Source organism: Lolium rigidum, chromosome 4, assembly GCF_022539505.1.
Source record: "Lolium rigidum isolate FL_2022 chromosome 4, APGP_CSIRO_Lrig_0.1, whole genome shotgun sequence".
In the NCBI taxonomy this organism is placed as follows: Eukaryota; Viridiplantae; Streptophyta; class Magnoliopsida; order Poales; family Poaceae; genus Lolium; species Lolium rigidum.
The window spans coordinates 121,807,645-121,824,384 of record NC_061511.1 but is presented as its reverse complement, the minus strand read 5'-3'; the positions used below and the strand labels follow the sequence as shown (position 1 = coordinate 121,824,384).

Below are 16,740 nucleotides of genomic sequence, written 5' to 3'. Positions count from 1 at the left end.
AGCGGGGCCTAAGTGGTTGCACTCACCTGGTATCTTTGCCAGCAACACTCTGGTTAATTGCAGTGGAATTCTTGATGCAACAGCACATTAAACAATTCTAATATATTTTCAGGAAACTAAATGATTTATCACAGAGCCTATATATCATTCACTGGGACAAGATCTTCTGATCAACTACCAGAGACCGCAAACGTGTTGCCTTTTTATTGTATATATATCTTAAGTTACATGTTGCATGTACTGTTTAGCCCTTGACAGATAATACAAAGAATAAGAGCATAAGATAGTACAAATGAAAAATACTAAAAAGTTTACAAACATTACTGCAATGACATTGTTCCACAATTGACAATCTTTAGGATAATTTGGCTATTGTCTATTTTATCAGTCAGTTACCGCAATATGTTCTCCTACTATTAGTCTTTGGCAGTAAAACTGACATACTTGAGGATCTAAAACAGCATTTACAGAATTAATAACTGTGCTATTTTCAGGTGTGTCTGTGTAGGTTCAAAAACTCTGCACAGAGGTCACCTCACTTCAGGTAGTCTGTTAGCTTGCTTATTGTGATAAGTCTAAATGCTTCGGAGAGGTAGGCCTGGGTATGTGCTGATATCTCTTGCGCCACAGATCGCATTGAAGGCCTGGATTCAGGATTTACCCTGGTGCAAGCAAGTGCTATCCTCACGATGAACACAACTTCTTCAGCAAGCTGTTCTGTTGGAGGATCCAAACGCTGGTCCAGTATGTCCTTGAGGAGTAAATCATCTTCTTGAGATGAGGAGATGGCCGGCAGAGAGGTTAGCAAGTCACCAGGGTGCTTCCCCATCATGACCTCCAGTGCAACAACACCAAAGCTATAAACATCGCACTTCTCAGTTACCCTCATTGTGTATGCAAACTCTGCAAGAAGAAAACGAGAACTGACATATGTTAGTGTGCTGCTCCAATATGACACTGCCAAGTAGTATCCGAATTTAGCGGAATTTGAAAATATGCAATGACATTCCATCCAAATTACACAAACATTAGCAAGGTTGCTGACACTACTAGTTAATTCTTTGATCGAAATTTCTCAAGTATTTAGAACAGAAGTGCCTAGAAGCATCTACAATATTGTCTCGTTATATCCTGCAGCACCAGTTCTTTTGAGAAAGCTTACTGCTATCACGTAATTAGTACATAGTCCTTTATTGAAAAAATTAGTGGATAGTCCATTTATATGTCCCATTGCAAAAACATATAGTATTGCATACATAAGAAATGTACCTGGAGCCATGTAGCCATACGATCCTGCCACGGAAGTCCAGTTTGTAGAAGCAGACCCAAGTAACTTTGCGGTGCCAAAATCACACAACCGTGGCTCGAAGTCCGATTCAAGCAGGATATTATTCAAAGTGATATCTCGGTGAACGATGGGTGGGTTGCAGTCATGATGCAAGTAGGCCAGGGCATGAGCAACCCCTTGGATTACCTTCATCCTCACGTCCCAGTCCAGCTTCTTTTTGCCGTCCTCCCCGTACAATGTCTTCGCCAAGCTGCCCCTTTCCAGGTACTCGTACACCAGATACATGTAGTCACCACTAGTGCAGAAGCCATGGAGTTTGACGATATTCCGGTGGCGAACCTCTGTCAGCGCCTTAATCTCATTCTCAAAACTCTTTTTGTTCACGTCCGATATGTCGCCTGTCTCGGCGACATGGAACCGCTTGACAGCCACAACCTGCCCACTTGCAAGCTCAGCTCTGTACACGGTCCCAAACCCTCCTTTACCAATGCAGAAGATTTCGTTGAAGTTGTCTGTGGCATTCACGATGTCAAAGAATGTGAACTTTCCCTCCTTTTCCCAAATCATGGACTCAAAAGCATCATTGCTGTTAGCCTCCAGCACTTTCGGCTCACGAGGCCTCCTTCTGTATATCAGTATGAGGCAAGCAGCAATGGCTGCAAGTAACACAACCCCCACAACTGATACAACTGATGCAATGACTATTTTCTTGTGATGCCCTGAAGATGCACTGCTTGAACTGTGGTCACAAGAAGCTATGCCTTGCACATTACCACAGAGCCCCGAATTCCCAATGTAGGCATCAGCTGATGTGTTCTGGATAGAAGGTATCTCACCGGTGAGTCGATTGTAAGAGAAATCAACTGTTTCAAGGCTTCTCATGTCAGAAAACCCTTGTGGTATTGAACCACTGAGATCGTTGTGCGACAGGTTCAGTTTCTGCAAAGTTCTCAGCTTCACAAGATTCGAGGGGATGACACCCGACAATGAGTTACTGCTCAGATCAAGAAGGATCTGCAACTGAGCCAGATTGCCCAGCTCATCTGGTATCTTCCCAGACAACATATTCTTGCTCATATCAAGAAACAATAGATCACCAAGCTTGCCAATGCCCACAGGTATCGTCCCCATGAGCAAGTTCCCGGACAAATCGACTGACCGTAGCTTGGAATTGTTGCCCAAACTTGCCGGAATTGACCCCGAGATGGCGTTATGGCTAAGATTGAGACTGAACAAGAGGCCGAGATGGCCCAGCTCAGATGGAACACCTCCTGTGAAATTATTCGCAGCCAAGTTGAGGTTCTGTAAGCTCGTCATGTTCCCAAATGCCGCTGGAATGCTGCCGGATAAGCGATTACCATCCATCTCCAGGCTCGTCAAATTGGTGCATTCCCCCAGTCCGACGATAGCCGGCCGGTCAGCTTGTTCCCGGAGATATCCAGGTAGTTCAAGTTGTGGTGGACACCGAACGCCTCCGAGATGTCACCCGTGAAGTGGTTCCCTTCCAGCCGCACCCGGTACAGGTCCGTGCAGTTCTTGAGGCACGGCGGCAGCGTGCCGCTGAACTTGTTGAGGTTCGCCGTGAAGTTCTGCAGGGCGAGGCCATCACACAAGCTCTGTGGCAGTTCGCCAGAGAAACTGTTGTTTGCGAAGCTCGCATCGGTAAAGCTCAGTCCCTTCCCGAGGTCCGGTGGCAGGGTGCCGCTGAAGTGGTTGTCAAACAGAGCGAGGTAATTGAGATTTCTGAGCGCTGTGATGGAGGTGGGCAGCTCGCCTTCCAGCTGGTTGGTGTTGACGTCCAAGACTTGCAACGCCGTCATGTTGCCGATCTCTGGCGGGATCGAGCCGGTGAGCTGGTTGAAGAAGAGCGCCAGCCTCGTGAGCTGCGTGAGGTTGCCGAACGAGCTGGGGATCGGTCCCGTGAGCTGGTTCACCGACAAATCCAATTCAATCAGGTTCACCAGCAAGCCGAGCTCAGCGGGGATAGAGCCGGTAAGGTTGTTGCTGAAGAGATACAAGATTTTCAGCTTGGTCGGATTGCCGAGCTCCGGTGGAATCATCCCGTTGAACGAGTTGTTCTGCACCTGGAACGATATGAGCTCTGGCCAATTCGTGAACAAAGGCGGCGGAATATGACCGCTGAGTTTGTTCGACGATATGCCAAACTCCTGCATCTTGCGCATCCCGGCAAACGCCGCCGGCAGGACACCGGTGAGTTGGTTCCCGGACGCGTCCATGAAAGTGAGGTTGGCAAGGTTGCCCAGCTCCGGTGGAATTGTGGAATCCAACCCGGCGCTCTTAATGTCAAGGCGTTGTAGCATCCGCAGCTGGCCAAGAACCGACGGGATCCGACCGCCGAGCTGGTTGCTGCCGAGTTCAAGAACTCTGAGCTGGGACATCGACCCAAGGAAATCGGGGATGCCCCCTGTCAGATTGTTGGAGGCAATCCGCAGGTCCTGGAGCTTCCCAAGCTTCGACAGCGACGCCGGTATCCGGCCGGAGAAGGTGTTGATGGACAGGTTGAGGTGCATGAGGTTGGGGAGCTGCTCCGGCAGCGAAGCCGGTATCTGCCCGGAGAAGAGGTTCTGCGACAGGTCGAGGTAGGTGACGTTGCCGCTCTGGAGGACGAACTCCGGGAAGCTGCCGCCGAGGTAGTTGAGGTAGAGCGACATGAAGGTGACAGTGGGCATGGGCGAGAACCTGCTGTAGTCCGTCATGTTGAGGAAGTTGGAGCCCAGGTCGAAATGCTTGATCCTGGGGAGCCTGGTGAGCTGGGGCGGGATGGCGTCGGCAAGGTTGTTGTTGTAGAGGCGGAGCTCGACGAGGCCGGAGAGGTCGCCGAGCTGCGGCGGGATGGCGCCGTCGAACCCGTTGCTGCCGAGGTCGAGCGAGGCGAGGGAGCGCAGGCGCGAGAGGCTCGCCGGGATAGGGCCGACGAAGTTGTTCCCGTTGAGGTCGAGCCTGGCGAGCGCCGGGAGCGCCGCGGCGTCGAACGCGTCGAGCGTGCCGCCGATGCCGAGGCCCCGGAGACTGAGCGACTCGACGCGGGTGGCGGCGGCGTCACAGGTCACGCCGTACCAGGAGCAGGGCGACGAGGCCTTGGTCCAGTTGGACAGCGCGGCCGCGTCGGTGAGGTTGGCCTTCCAGGCCAGGAGCGCCGAGGCCTCCGACTCTATCGCGGCATTGGCGGCGCTGGCAGAAGCCAAGAGGACGAGGAGCGGGAGGAAGAGGAGGAGGATGCCTGCGGGGGCAACTTCTGGCGTCGGCATTGGGTGACGGAACGGAGCGCGCCGTCAGGGAGGGAGAGGCGGGGACGCCGGGATCGGGAGGAGGGGAGTGGCGAGCAGCGCGAGGGGAGGTCAGATTTAGCTATGCCGGCGGCGCGGCTGGTTAATGGGCGGCTTGGTTGACTCCAGTCGACAAGTACTACTTGTGGGCCCCCTCCATGTGTACGGTGGTGCGGTGTAGTGTAGTTTTTTGACAAAAAAATGTTGAACATGGGAAACTTTCTTATGTACATTTTACAAATAGGACCTCAAAGAAAAATCAAAATGCAACAAGACCCATTCATTTTGCGCAAGGTAACTCGTACAATAACACTGGAGATGAAAACAAGGCCTCCTCCTTCTCCACCGCGATTCAGCTCGGCGCGACCAACCTCAATGTCACCGGGGACAAGACCCCTTGGGACGAGGAGGCGGAAGCAAAGCCGCACCGAAGCTAGAGAGCCTCCAAAGTGGCATGGCCGCATGGGAGCCTAGGCATTGTTGAAAGCCGACCTCCGAAGAAGCCATCGTAGCCAACATGAGAGGTTGGAGAGGTCGGCCTTCGACCATAAGGAACGACAACAAAGGAAGCGGCCGACTCGTGGTGAACCTCCAAAGAGAAGCACCGTTGCTCCCCTTCAACAGATCAAGCCACGAGCAGCCAAAGTTACTGAACCACTTCCTTCCTCGCCTCCATGGCGAGCAGGTGAAAGCAAACTCGAACGCTGACCATCGCGCGCTGAATCTCCTAACACTAAGCTTATTTAGGGAGATGCGGCAAGGATCACCTTCTCCACCTCCGGCTCCGACCGTTGGAGCTTCAAGGTAAGAAGGAGAAGCGTCGGGCGCACTAGATCCGGCCAAGGATATCCAGAGATCTTCTCCAGACCAGGAGAACGCCGAAAACTAGACCTACATGTGGAACCCTACTATTACTATGTACATAGGGGATTCTGGTACCTCTTCTCCGCCATTTCCGGGCAGCCGCGCCGCTGGGGAAGGCTCGGGGTCGGCTCGACCTTTCACAAGAGACTCTCATGGGCGAGGGAAGAGAGGCACAAAGAAGGACGATAAGAAGGAGGAATCTTTTTCGGTTATTGATCTGGATAGAGAAACGCCTCGTTTTTGAAGATTCCGCCCCTGTGTAAAACTGATGCTCGTCTCACCTTCCGGAAAATTATTTGGAAATCTGAACCCTAGTATAAGTCAACCAGGTTGAAGTCAAAATTGTGCAAATCGAAGTCACTGATTTTCAGCATAGAATAGCCTGAGACTGCTCATAGTGGCAGTAGCATAGCTAGTAACATCACACATCTCAAGAAATTTTGGTGACATGGCATGCTAATAAATGAAGAAAGAGAGTGAGATGGTAACTAGCTATGTTACCATAACATCACACACCCCAAGGCAAAATGAGTCTACAACATAATAAATAACACAGTGCATGACACCACATATAAGTTACTACCCACTATGAAGGTAGTAACCTAAACTAGTAACATGACATATATTACTAGTCTAAGTTACTCCCCACTATGACCAGCCTGAGAGGTTAGTCGTCAATCGCACTGGCACCAACGTGAACAATTTCGGCCCCATCATAGCTAGCGCCAAACTAAGTGGGCAACGGAGCAGAGGTGCGGCGGCGCCAGTCTGGGCAGCTGGCTGTGCGATGGCGCAGAGATGTGGCTGCGCCGGTTTGGGCAGCTGGGCGGACGGCGATGCAGAGATGCGGAGGCGCCGGTCTGGGCAGCTGGGCAGCGGAAGGAAAAAGGTTGTGGCACCTGTAGAGATGCTGCTTGTGAAATGACTCCTTTTTGCACCAAGGACTTGGAGGATAAGCATTGGCTTAAGAGGAAAGAAGTGAAGATTCAGTTACTGAATTGGAATTCGACAATTAATCATCCACATCAACCCTTGGAGTCCAGTCCCGGTTGTGATGTCATCTCCAGGTATGAAATCTTTGCTCTTTCTTATGAGTTTGAGATGGTGGAGGATGCTTTAGGGTCAATTCAGCATGATGCCCAAAAATTGGACTGCATTAATTGGAATCAGCAAAATTGTGTCAATCTCTGGTTTCAAGATAATATCAATTGGATTCACACACATGGATTGTCAGTTAAGGGCAGAACTAGGGATCTAATTGTTATCAACATTGGGGAGGTCCTGAATGCTGAATTAAAATCACATGCGGATACTCTATATATGATCCTGAGGCAAATCGTTGGAAATGCAATATATACAGTTGAGCAAGATCTGATTTCAAAGTTTAGCTGCACAAGGCTATGTTGTTATGATGATAAGCATGATGTGGGCACCGTCCCTGTTGTTCGGGTTGATCCACCGGCAGTGGACGACAACACTACCGTCGAGGTTCCTCAGATTCAGCAGCAGGGACATTTGAGATTAAGCTCGGTGATGGTTATTCAATATCTACAGCTTAATACTCCCCTTCCTCAGATGCAGACGCCAGACAGACTGTTGGGAGAACCACCTGCAGGACATCAACTGGTATGGAGCATAGAGGCTTTTGAAGGCTACAGCTGCGGCACTTTCGAATCCGGCTTGTCGACGGATGGGCGATCGCCGTTTGGTTTCTTTTGTAGTCTTCGGTGTCAAAATTATGTGTTATTGTCATCTTTTAGAGAGTTGTGCCACTTTTCTTACTTGTATCTTGCTCGATCTATGGAGCCACGATGGACTTTGTTCGTTAATGTTAATATATCTTCCTGTTCAAAAAAAAAAAATTGCTAAAATGTTAGATTTATTAAAATAGGGATAAAAAAAAAGTACCAATGTGGTTGATGCCGGATGGGGGCTGGGAAGCGGAATACTATGACTTGTAATGGAGGCGTCGTCGTCGTCGGCTAAGAGCAATTCCAATAGTGTAGCCAGCTGCTAGCTATAAGCCAAGTGCCATGTCATCTATAGCTAACTTAGAGCCAACATATACAATAGTGAGCTATAAAAGTGTAGTACTTTTACAATACATGGTCCACCTTTTAGTGTCACATAGTGCCTAGGAGCGCGTCTTAGAGTCTAGCTACAAGATAAGAGCTCACTCCTCTTCTCTCTCCTAATCTCTCTCTTCCAACTAAGCAAATTTATAATATTTTATCTCTTATAGCCAGCTGACTGTACCTTATTGTACTTGCTCTAACGAAAGTCTGCGGCCCGATTTTATTGCACGCGGCCGACAGGGTGTGCTTTCCTTGTCCATGATACCAGCAGCTTGCCGTGCTTTGACCTTACTAGTATGGTTGACTATTCTAATCCCTCCATGACTGTGATGAGTCTGGTCCAACCCAAACCGGTGGACAGCCATGTGTGTGGATTAGCCGGGAATTGTGAATTCTACGCCATGCGGAACGTGAGCTGCTGCCAGACGGTGTACCGTACATAAAAGAGCGTCCAATGGAATATATCGAAATGATGGTACTCCCTTATAGTACTCCCGTCTGATTAAATTGACGTGAAGTTGTGAAGGATCGTGAGTACGTAGTACTAGTACGTGTAACCGCGTCGATTAAATAAATAGAACAGAGGTAGTACTCCCTCCGTCCCAGTTCGCAAGGCAAAGTTTTCAAATATCTTGGCCCAAGGTGAATTCTTATTGGCTCTAAATTTGCATGTTAAAACGTTAATCGGCGCTGTAATTAATTGGGAAACTAGTGCGTTAAAACGTTAATCACCAATGCATGGAGTACTAGTGGGCGGTGGTTTCACATGCATGGAGTACTAGTGCGTGGTGGGAGGTGAAAAGAGGAGTGTTTGCATGCAAAAATGAATTAGTTTACTCCCACATTAAATGCAAAATGTGCCTAGGAGGTGAGGGATTTTGGGACAAATATTTTTTGGGAATTTGCCTTGCGAACTGGGACGGAGGGAGTACTACAAGTGCTAGGCAGAATTTGATTGTTAATATGTGAATTAATTTCTAAAAATCAGTAGCCTTTCTTTCGGTTTTAAATCAATCATATATGCATTATGTTGCACGTAAACTCTCTAATCTTCCTCAATTAATTACTACTCCGAGAGAAAATGGAGGGATTTCGAGCTGGGACGGTTGGTTTTTACAACCTAACAACGCCTGCCTTTATCATGGTGCAGCTCATTAGGAGCTTAAGAGCAACTCCAATAAGCAAAATATTATGTCATCTATAATTAATATGGAGCCAACAAGTATAATAGTTGGCTATAAAACTAGTCACAGTGCTAGTATCAAAAGGAGTATCATGCATGCCACCTTAGCAAAAATCTGATGTGGCACTATAATTAATGAGAAAAGATATGCTAGTTGTATCATAATACTACTATGATATCGTATTATAGCACATTAAACTAGACAATTTAATGCCAAATACATCATGTACACACAATTGCATTGAGATTCTACAAATAATTAAATATCATGAGATTATGATACTACTAGATGATACTAACCACTATAGGGGTAGTATCATAGACTGGTATCATATGGATGATACCACTATATGATACTTTGCACTATAGCCAGCCGAAGAATGTACTACTTTCTCAATAAATGACCCACATTTCATTCACACAACTTGCCTAGGTGCACGTGCTAGAGCTAGCTCTTGCATAAGAGCCCACTTACATTTTCTTTCCTTTCTCTCTACTCTAACTAGACACAAATATATTATTTTAATCCTTGTAGCCAGCTGACTACTTATTGTACTTGCTCTAATAAAAGGAAATACTCCTATGTTACAACGACCTTTACTAATGCTATTGATGATTACAAAAGCGAGCCCGCTTAGTCACTCGCGGCTCAAAAGTGAGGATGCCATTTTGTATTACCAAAGATTTATTGTACCAAAAATGAGTACAATCAGCATCTGCTTCTTTTGTTCCAAAGGATTGATAACTCTTGATCTACCGGTTAGTACGTCGTATGATGTTTTAGCCTTTCTTGCGGTGACAACTATGTTAGCGGTATTGAGTCTATCAAGATTTTTATTGTCATGTTTAGTGTATTCATGACTATGCTATATATATTCTTCCTTGCATTGGTGGAGCGATGTCAAAGCAGAAGTTAGACAATCTTTCGTAGCAAAGGGTGTTTGGCTTGCAATAGTGCACTTCTCACCTTTCAAAGTTGTGGCTAGATCCAATGAAATATGGCACTTCAAGCCTCTACATACTAGAGGTGAAACTAGATATGCCATCTTGACTCTTAAGAGAACATTAATGACCTCTTTGATCCTCCGAAATCTCAAAACACCTGAATAAGAAAAACTCAAGATTAGAGAGTCATGTCGAGTTGAATTCTATCGGATTTGAAACATATATAAATTTTCCGCAACGAGTGTCTGAATCACGGGGAAAACAAAGAAATCTTAACATGAGGTTTGAATTGATGAAAAATTTACACCAGAACATACTGTGATGCAATCCTAAGGGAAAAAAATCATGAGGATGTAATCGTACGAATCAAATGATGCACATGGGATTACTTTTGTAAGAATCAAATTCCTATAAGATTTATCTGAATCAGAGGAACCCTAATTAATAGTCCGAAATACATCTTTTGATTTTATTTGAGAGTGCGTTCTTGCGCGCCAAGTCCTGTTTCTTGACCTCTCGTTGTCATGTCCACTTGCCCCACCGACCAGAAAAGTGGGAAAATTATTACCAAATCGACTAAGGGTGGATTATTCGTGAATCAAATCACATCAAGCAGTCGCAATCATGCTTCATTGCACACACACGGCCAATGCGCTTGTGGTCAAAGCCCTGAAATCCTGCTCACACTCTTTATTTCCTAGCGAGACGTGCTCGACCACACACTACACATGCATGCATGCATGCACAGACAAAGTCGGTCAACCCACAGGCACGTCAACTACGACCATCTTAGCGTGCGTTGTCCGGTACGGTATAGCATGAGCCCCGCTGCGCTCTTCAAACCAGCTTAGCATTCGGTGAGTGGGGCTTCTCCGATTTGAATATTGAAACAAATCACCACGAATTTTGAAGAATTTCACGCCACCGAGAAATTTTGATTTCAAGAGGAAATCCACGTTTTTCTCCCCCGAGTCAATAAGCTCTAAGAGCATCTCTAGCACCTATCGCATCTCGCCTGCCCCCGCCGTCGCCTTTTTCCGGTTTCGGCCTAAAAACGGCGCGGACAGACATCGTATTTTGCCTCGCATCACAAAACAGGGTGCAGGCATGCAGGACTACCCATCACGGCCCGTCAAAGCGGTATAAGAGTGGGAGTGGGGGCACGATGCGGAAAACCCCATCCATTTCCTCATCCTCGTCCGTCCGCTGCCGCCGCCACCACTTCAACGATCCTCACCGTCTCCGGCCACCAAGCCAAACCGCCGCCACCGGCCGCCGCGTGCCCACCCGCTCCACCACCTCCCTCGATGGCGATGCCCAATTGCAAGCGTGGCAGTGGCAATATTCATGGTCGGTCATCATCGAGCCGCCGAGCATCGGAGACGACCGCGCGAGCGCACAACGCGCATCTCCGACAAAGCATAATCGTCACTGCACGCTCTCCCGCCCTCCCCACCCGTTGTTCATCCTCCTCCCGCGCGGCGCGTATGGAGGCGAGGCGGGGTTGTCCGCGGTGGCAACATGGGTTGTTCCTCCGCTCCCAGCGACACGACTGCTTCCTCTGATCCCGCTGTTGGAGTTGGACTTGGGCAGCGACGATGGTGAAGATGACGCTGCGCGAGAGGCACGCCATGTCGCTGATGGCGTGTAACTCACACGTTCGTTGGGAACCCCAAGAGGAAGGTATGCTGCGCACAGCAGCAAGTTTTCCCTCAGAAAGAAACCAAGGTTTATCGAACCAGGAGGAGCCAAGAAGCACGTTGAAGGTTGATGGCGGCGGGATGTAGTGCGGCGCAACACCAGGGATTCCGGCGCCAACGTGGAACCTGCACAACACAACCAAAATACTTTGCCCCAACGAAACAGTGAGGTTGTCAATCTCACCAGACTTGCCGTAACAAAGGATTAACCGTATTGTGTGGAAGATGATTGTTTGCGCAGAAAACAAGTAAAACAAGTATTGCAAAGCAGATTTGTATTTCAGTATAAAAGAATGGACCGGGGTCCACAGTTCACTAGAGGTGTCTCTCCTATAAGATAAAAGCATGTTGGGTGAACAAATTACAGTCGGGCAATTGACAAATAGAGAGGGCATAACAATGCACATACATGTCATGATAAGTACAATAAGATTTAATTGGGCATTACGACAAAGTACATAGACCGCCATCCAACCGCATCTATGCCTAAAAAGTCCACCTTCGAGTTATCATCCGAACCCCTTCCGAGTATTAAGTTGCAAAGCAACGGACAATTGCATTAAGTATGGTGCGTAATGTAATCAACAACTACATCCTTAGACATAGCATCAATGTTTTATCCCTAGTGGCAACAACGACAACACAACCTTAGAACTTTCGTCACATCGTCCCGGTATCAATGCGAGCATGAACCCACTATCGAGCATAAATACTCCCTCTTGGAGTTAAGAGCAAAAACTTGGCCAGAGTCTCTACTAATAACGGAGAGCATGCAAGATCATAAACAACACATAAGTAATAACTTGATAATTAACATAACATGGTATTCTCTATCCATCGGATCCCGACAAACACAACATATAGCATTACAGATAGATGATCTTGATCATGTTAGGCAGCTCACAAGATCCAACAATGAAGCACAATGAGGAGAAGACAACCATCTAGCTACCGCTATGGACCCATAGTCCAGGGGTGAACTACTCACTCATCACTCCGGAGGCGACCATGGCGGTGAAGAGTCCTCCGGGAGATGAATCCCCTCTCCGGCGAGGGTGCCGGAGGAGATCTCCAGAATCCCCCGAGATGGGATTGGCGGCGGCGGCGTCTCTGGAAGGTTTTCCGTATCGTGGTTCTTCCTCTCAGGGGTTTCGCGACGGAGGCTATAAGTAGGCGGAAGGGCAACGTGGGGGGCCACACGAGGGCCCCACACCATAGGTCGGCGCGGCCAAGGCCTGGGCCGCGCCGCCCTATGGTGGCGGCCCTCGTGGCCCCACTTCGACTCCTCTTCGGTCTTCCGGAAGCTTCGTGGCAAAATAGGACCCCGGGCGTTGATTTCGTCCAATTCCGAGAATATTTCGTTACTAGGATTTCTGAAACCAAAAACAGCGAGAAAACGAAGAATCGGCTCTTCGGCATCTTGTTAATAGGTTAGTTCCGTAAAATGCACGAATATGACATAAAGTGTGCATAAAACATGTAGGTATCATCAATAATATGGCATGGAACATAAGAAATTATCGATACGTCGGAGACGTATCAGCATCCCCAAGCTTAGTTCTGCTCGTCCCGAGCGAGTAAAACGATAACAAAGATAATTTCTGAAGTGACATGCCATCATAACCTTGATCATACTATTTGTAAACATATGTAATGAATGCAGCGATCAAAACAATGGTAATGACATGAGTAAACAAGTGAATCATAAAGCAAAGACTTTTCATGAATAGTACTTCAAGACAAGCATCAATAAGTCTTGCATAAGAGTTAACTCATAAAGCAATAAATCAAAGTAAAGGTATTGAAGCAACACAAAGGAAGATTAAGTTTCAGCGGTTGCTTTCAACTTGTAACATGTATATCTCATGGATAATTGTCAACATAGAGTAATATAACAAGTGCAATATGCAAGTATGTAGGAATCAATGCACAGTTCACACAAGTGTTTGCTTCTTGAGGTGGAGAGAGATAGGTGAACCGACTCAACATAAAAGTAAAAAAGAATGGTCCTTCAAAGAGGAAAGCATCGATTGCTATATTTGTGCTAGAGCTTTTATTTTGAAAACATGAAACAATTTTGTCAACGGTAGTAATAAAGCATATGAGTTATGTAAATTATATCTTACAAGTTGCAAGTCTCATGCATAGTATACTAATAGTGCCCGCACCTTGTCCTAATTAGCTTGGACTACCGGATCATTGCAATACACATGTTTTAACCAAGTGTCACAATGGGGTACCTCCATGCCGCCTGTACAAAGGTCTAAGGAGAAAGCTCGCATTTTGGATTTCTCGCTTTTGATTATTCTCAACTTAGACATCCATACCGGGACAACATGGACAACAGATAATGGACTCCTCTTTAATGCATAAGCATGTGGCAACAATTATTATTCTCATATGAGATTGAGGATATATGTCCAAAACTGAAACTTCCACCATGAATCATGGCTTTAGTTAGCGGCCCAATGTTCTTCTCTAACAATATGCATGCTCCAACCATAAAGGTGGTAGATCTCTCTTACTTCGGACAAGACGGACATGCATAGCAACTCACATGATATTCAACAAAGAATAGTTGATGGCGTCCCCGTAAGCATGGTTATCGCACAACAAGCAACTTAATAAGAGATAAAGTGCATAAGTACATATTCAATACCACAATAGTTTTTAAGCTATTTGTCCCATGAGCTATATATTGCAAAGGTGAATGATGGAATTTTAAAGGTAGCACTCAAGCAATTTACTTTGGAATGGCGGATAAATACCATGTAGTAGGTAGGTATGGTGGACATAAATGGCATAGTGGTTGGCTCAAGTATTTTGGATGCATGAGAAGTATTCCCTCTCGATACAAGGTTTAGGCTAGCAAGGTTATTTGAAACAAACACAAGGATGAACGGTGCAGCAAAACTCACATAAAATACATATTGTAAACATTATAAGACTCTACACCGTCTTCCTTGTTGTTCAAAACTCAATACTAGATGTTATCTAGACTCTAGAGAAACCAAATATGCAAACCAAATTAGCAAGCTCTAAGTGTTTCTTCATTAATGGGTGCAAAGTATATGATGCAAGAGCTTAAACATGAGCACAACAATTGCCAAGTATCAAATTATCCAAGACATTTTAGAGTTACTACATGTAGCATTTTCCAATTCCAACCATATAACAATTTAACGAAGAAGAAACTTCGCCATGAATACTATGAGTAGAGCCTAAGGACATACTTGTCCATATGCTACAGCGGAGCGTGTCTCTCTCCCATAAAGTGAATGCTAGGATCCATTTTATTCAAACAAAACAAAAACAAAAACAAACCGACGCTCCAAGCAAAGTGCATAAGATGTGACGGAATAAAAATATAGTTTCGGGGAGGAACCCGATAATGTTGTCGATGAAGAAGGGGATGCCTTGGGCATCCCCAAGCTTAGACGCTTGAGTCTTCTTAGAATATGCAGGGGTGAACCACCGGGGCATCCCCAAGCTTAGAGCTTTCACTCTCCTTGATCATATTGTATCATACTCCTTTCTTGATCCTTGAAAACTTCCTCCACACCAAACTCGAAACAACTCATTAGAGGGTTAGTGCACAATAAAAATTAACATGTTCAGAGGTGACACAATCATTCTTAACACTTCTGGACATTGCATAAAGCTACTGGATATTAATGGATCAAAGAAATTCATCCAACATAGCAAAAGAGGCAATGCGAAATAAAAGGCAGAATCTGTCAAAACAGAACAGTCCGTAAAGATGGATTTTATTAGGGCACCAGACTTGCTCAAATGAAAATTCCCAAATTGAGTGAAAGTTGCGTACATATCTGAGGATCACTCACGTAAATTGGCTTAATTTTATGAGTTACCTACAGAGAATTAGACCCAGATTCGTGACAGCAAAGAAATCTGTTTCTGCGCAGTAATCCAAATCTAGTATTTACTTTACTATCAAAGAGTTTACTTGGCACAACAAAACATAAAACTAAGATAGTGAGAGGTTGCTACAGTAGTAAATAACTTCCAAGACTCAAATATAAAACAAAAATACTGTAGTAAAAACATGGGTTGTCTCCCATAAGCGCTTTTCTTTAAAGCCTTTCAGCTAGGCGCAGAAAGTGTATCTCAAGTAACATCAAGAGATGAAGCATCAACATCATAATTTGTTCTAATAATAGAATCATAAGGCAACTTCATTCTCTTTCTAGGGAAGTGTTCCATATCTTTCTTGAGAGGAAATTGATATTTAATATTACCTTCCTTCATATCAATAGTAGCACCAACGGTTCGAAGAAAAGGTCTTCCCAATATAATGGGGCAAGATGCATTGCATTCAATATCCAAGACAACAAAATCAACGGGGACAAGGTTATTGTTAACCATAATATGAACATTATCAACTCTCCCCAAAGGTTTCTTTTTAGCATTATCGAGTGAGATTAACATCCAGATAACAGTTTTTCATTGGTGGCAAGTCAAGCATATCATAGACTTTCTTAGGCATAACGAAATACTTGCACCAAGATCACATAAAGCATTACAATCAAAATCTTTGACCCTCATTTTAATGATGGGCTCCCAACCATCCTCTAGCTTTCTAGGAATAGAAGTTTCAAGTTTTAGTTTCTCTTCTCTAGCTTTTATGAGAGCATTTGTAATATGTTTTGTGAAAGCCAAGTTTACAATGCTAGCATTGGGACTCTTAGCAAGTTTTTGCAAGAACTTTATAACTTCAGAGATGTGGCAATCATCAAAATCTAAATCATTACAATCTAAAGCAATGGGATTATCATCCCCAAGGTTGGAAAAAATTTCAGCGAGTTTTATCACAGGGCGGTTTCGACGGTTTTAGCGATTTCGAGGTAATTTTGCGCGCTTTGCACTAGGAGTAGAAACATTGTCAACACCAATTATTTTACCATTAATAGTAGGAGGTGCAGCAACATGTGAATCATTAGCATTGCTAGTGGTGGTAATAGTCCAAACTTTAGCTACATTTTTCTCTTTAGCTAGTTTTTCATTTTCTTCTCTATCCCACCTAGCACGCAGTTCAGCCATTAATCTTATATTCTCATTAATTCTAACTTGGATGGCATTTGCTGTAGTAACAATTTTATTTTCAATATCCCTACTAGGCATAACTTTCGATTTCAAAAGATCAACATCAGAGGCAAGACTATCAACCTTAGAAGCAAGAATATCAATTTTATTGAGCTTTTCCTCAACAGATTTGTTAAAGGCAGTTTGTGTACTAATAAATTCTTTAAGCATAGATTCAAGTCCAGGGGGTGTATTCCTATTATTGTTGTAAAAATTCCCATAAGAATTAGCATAACCGTTACCATTATTATAAGGATATGGCCTATAGTTATTACTAGAATTGTTCCGATAAGCA

At 45.3% G+C, this 16,740-nt stretch overlaps 1 pseudogene; it reads right to left on the bottom strand.

Annotated features, from left to right (window-relative positions):
- Positions 1 to 180: 180 nt before the first annotated feature.
- On the bottom strand, positions 181 to 4,105 carry LOC124705483 (annotated as a pseudogene).
- Positions 4,106 to 16,740: the final 12,635 nt, after the last annotated feature.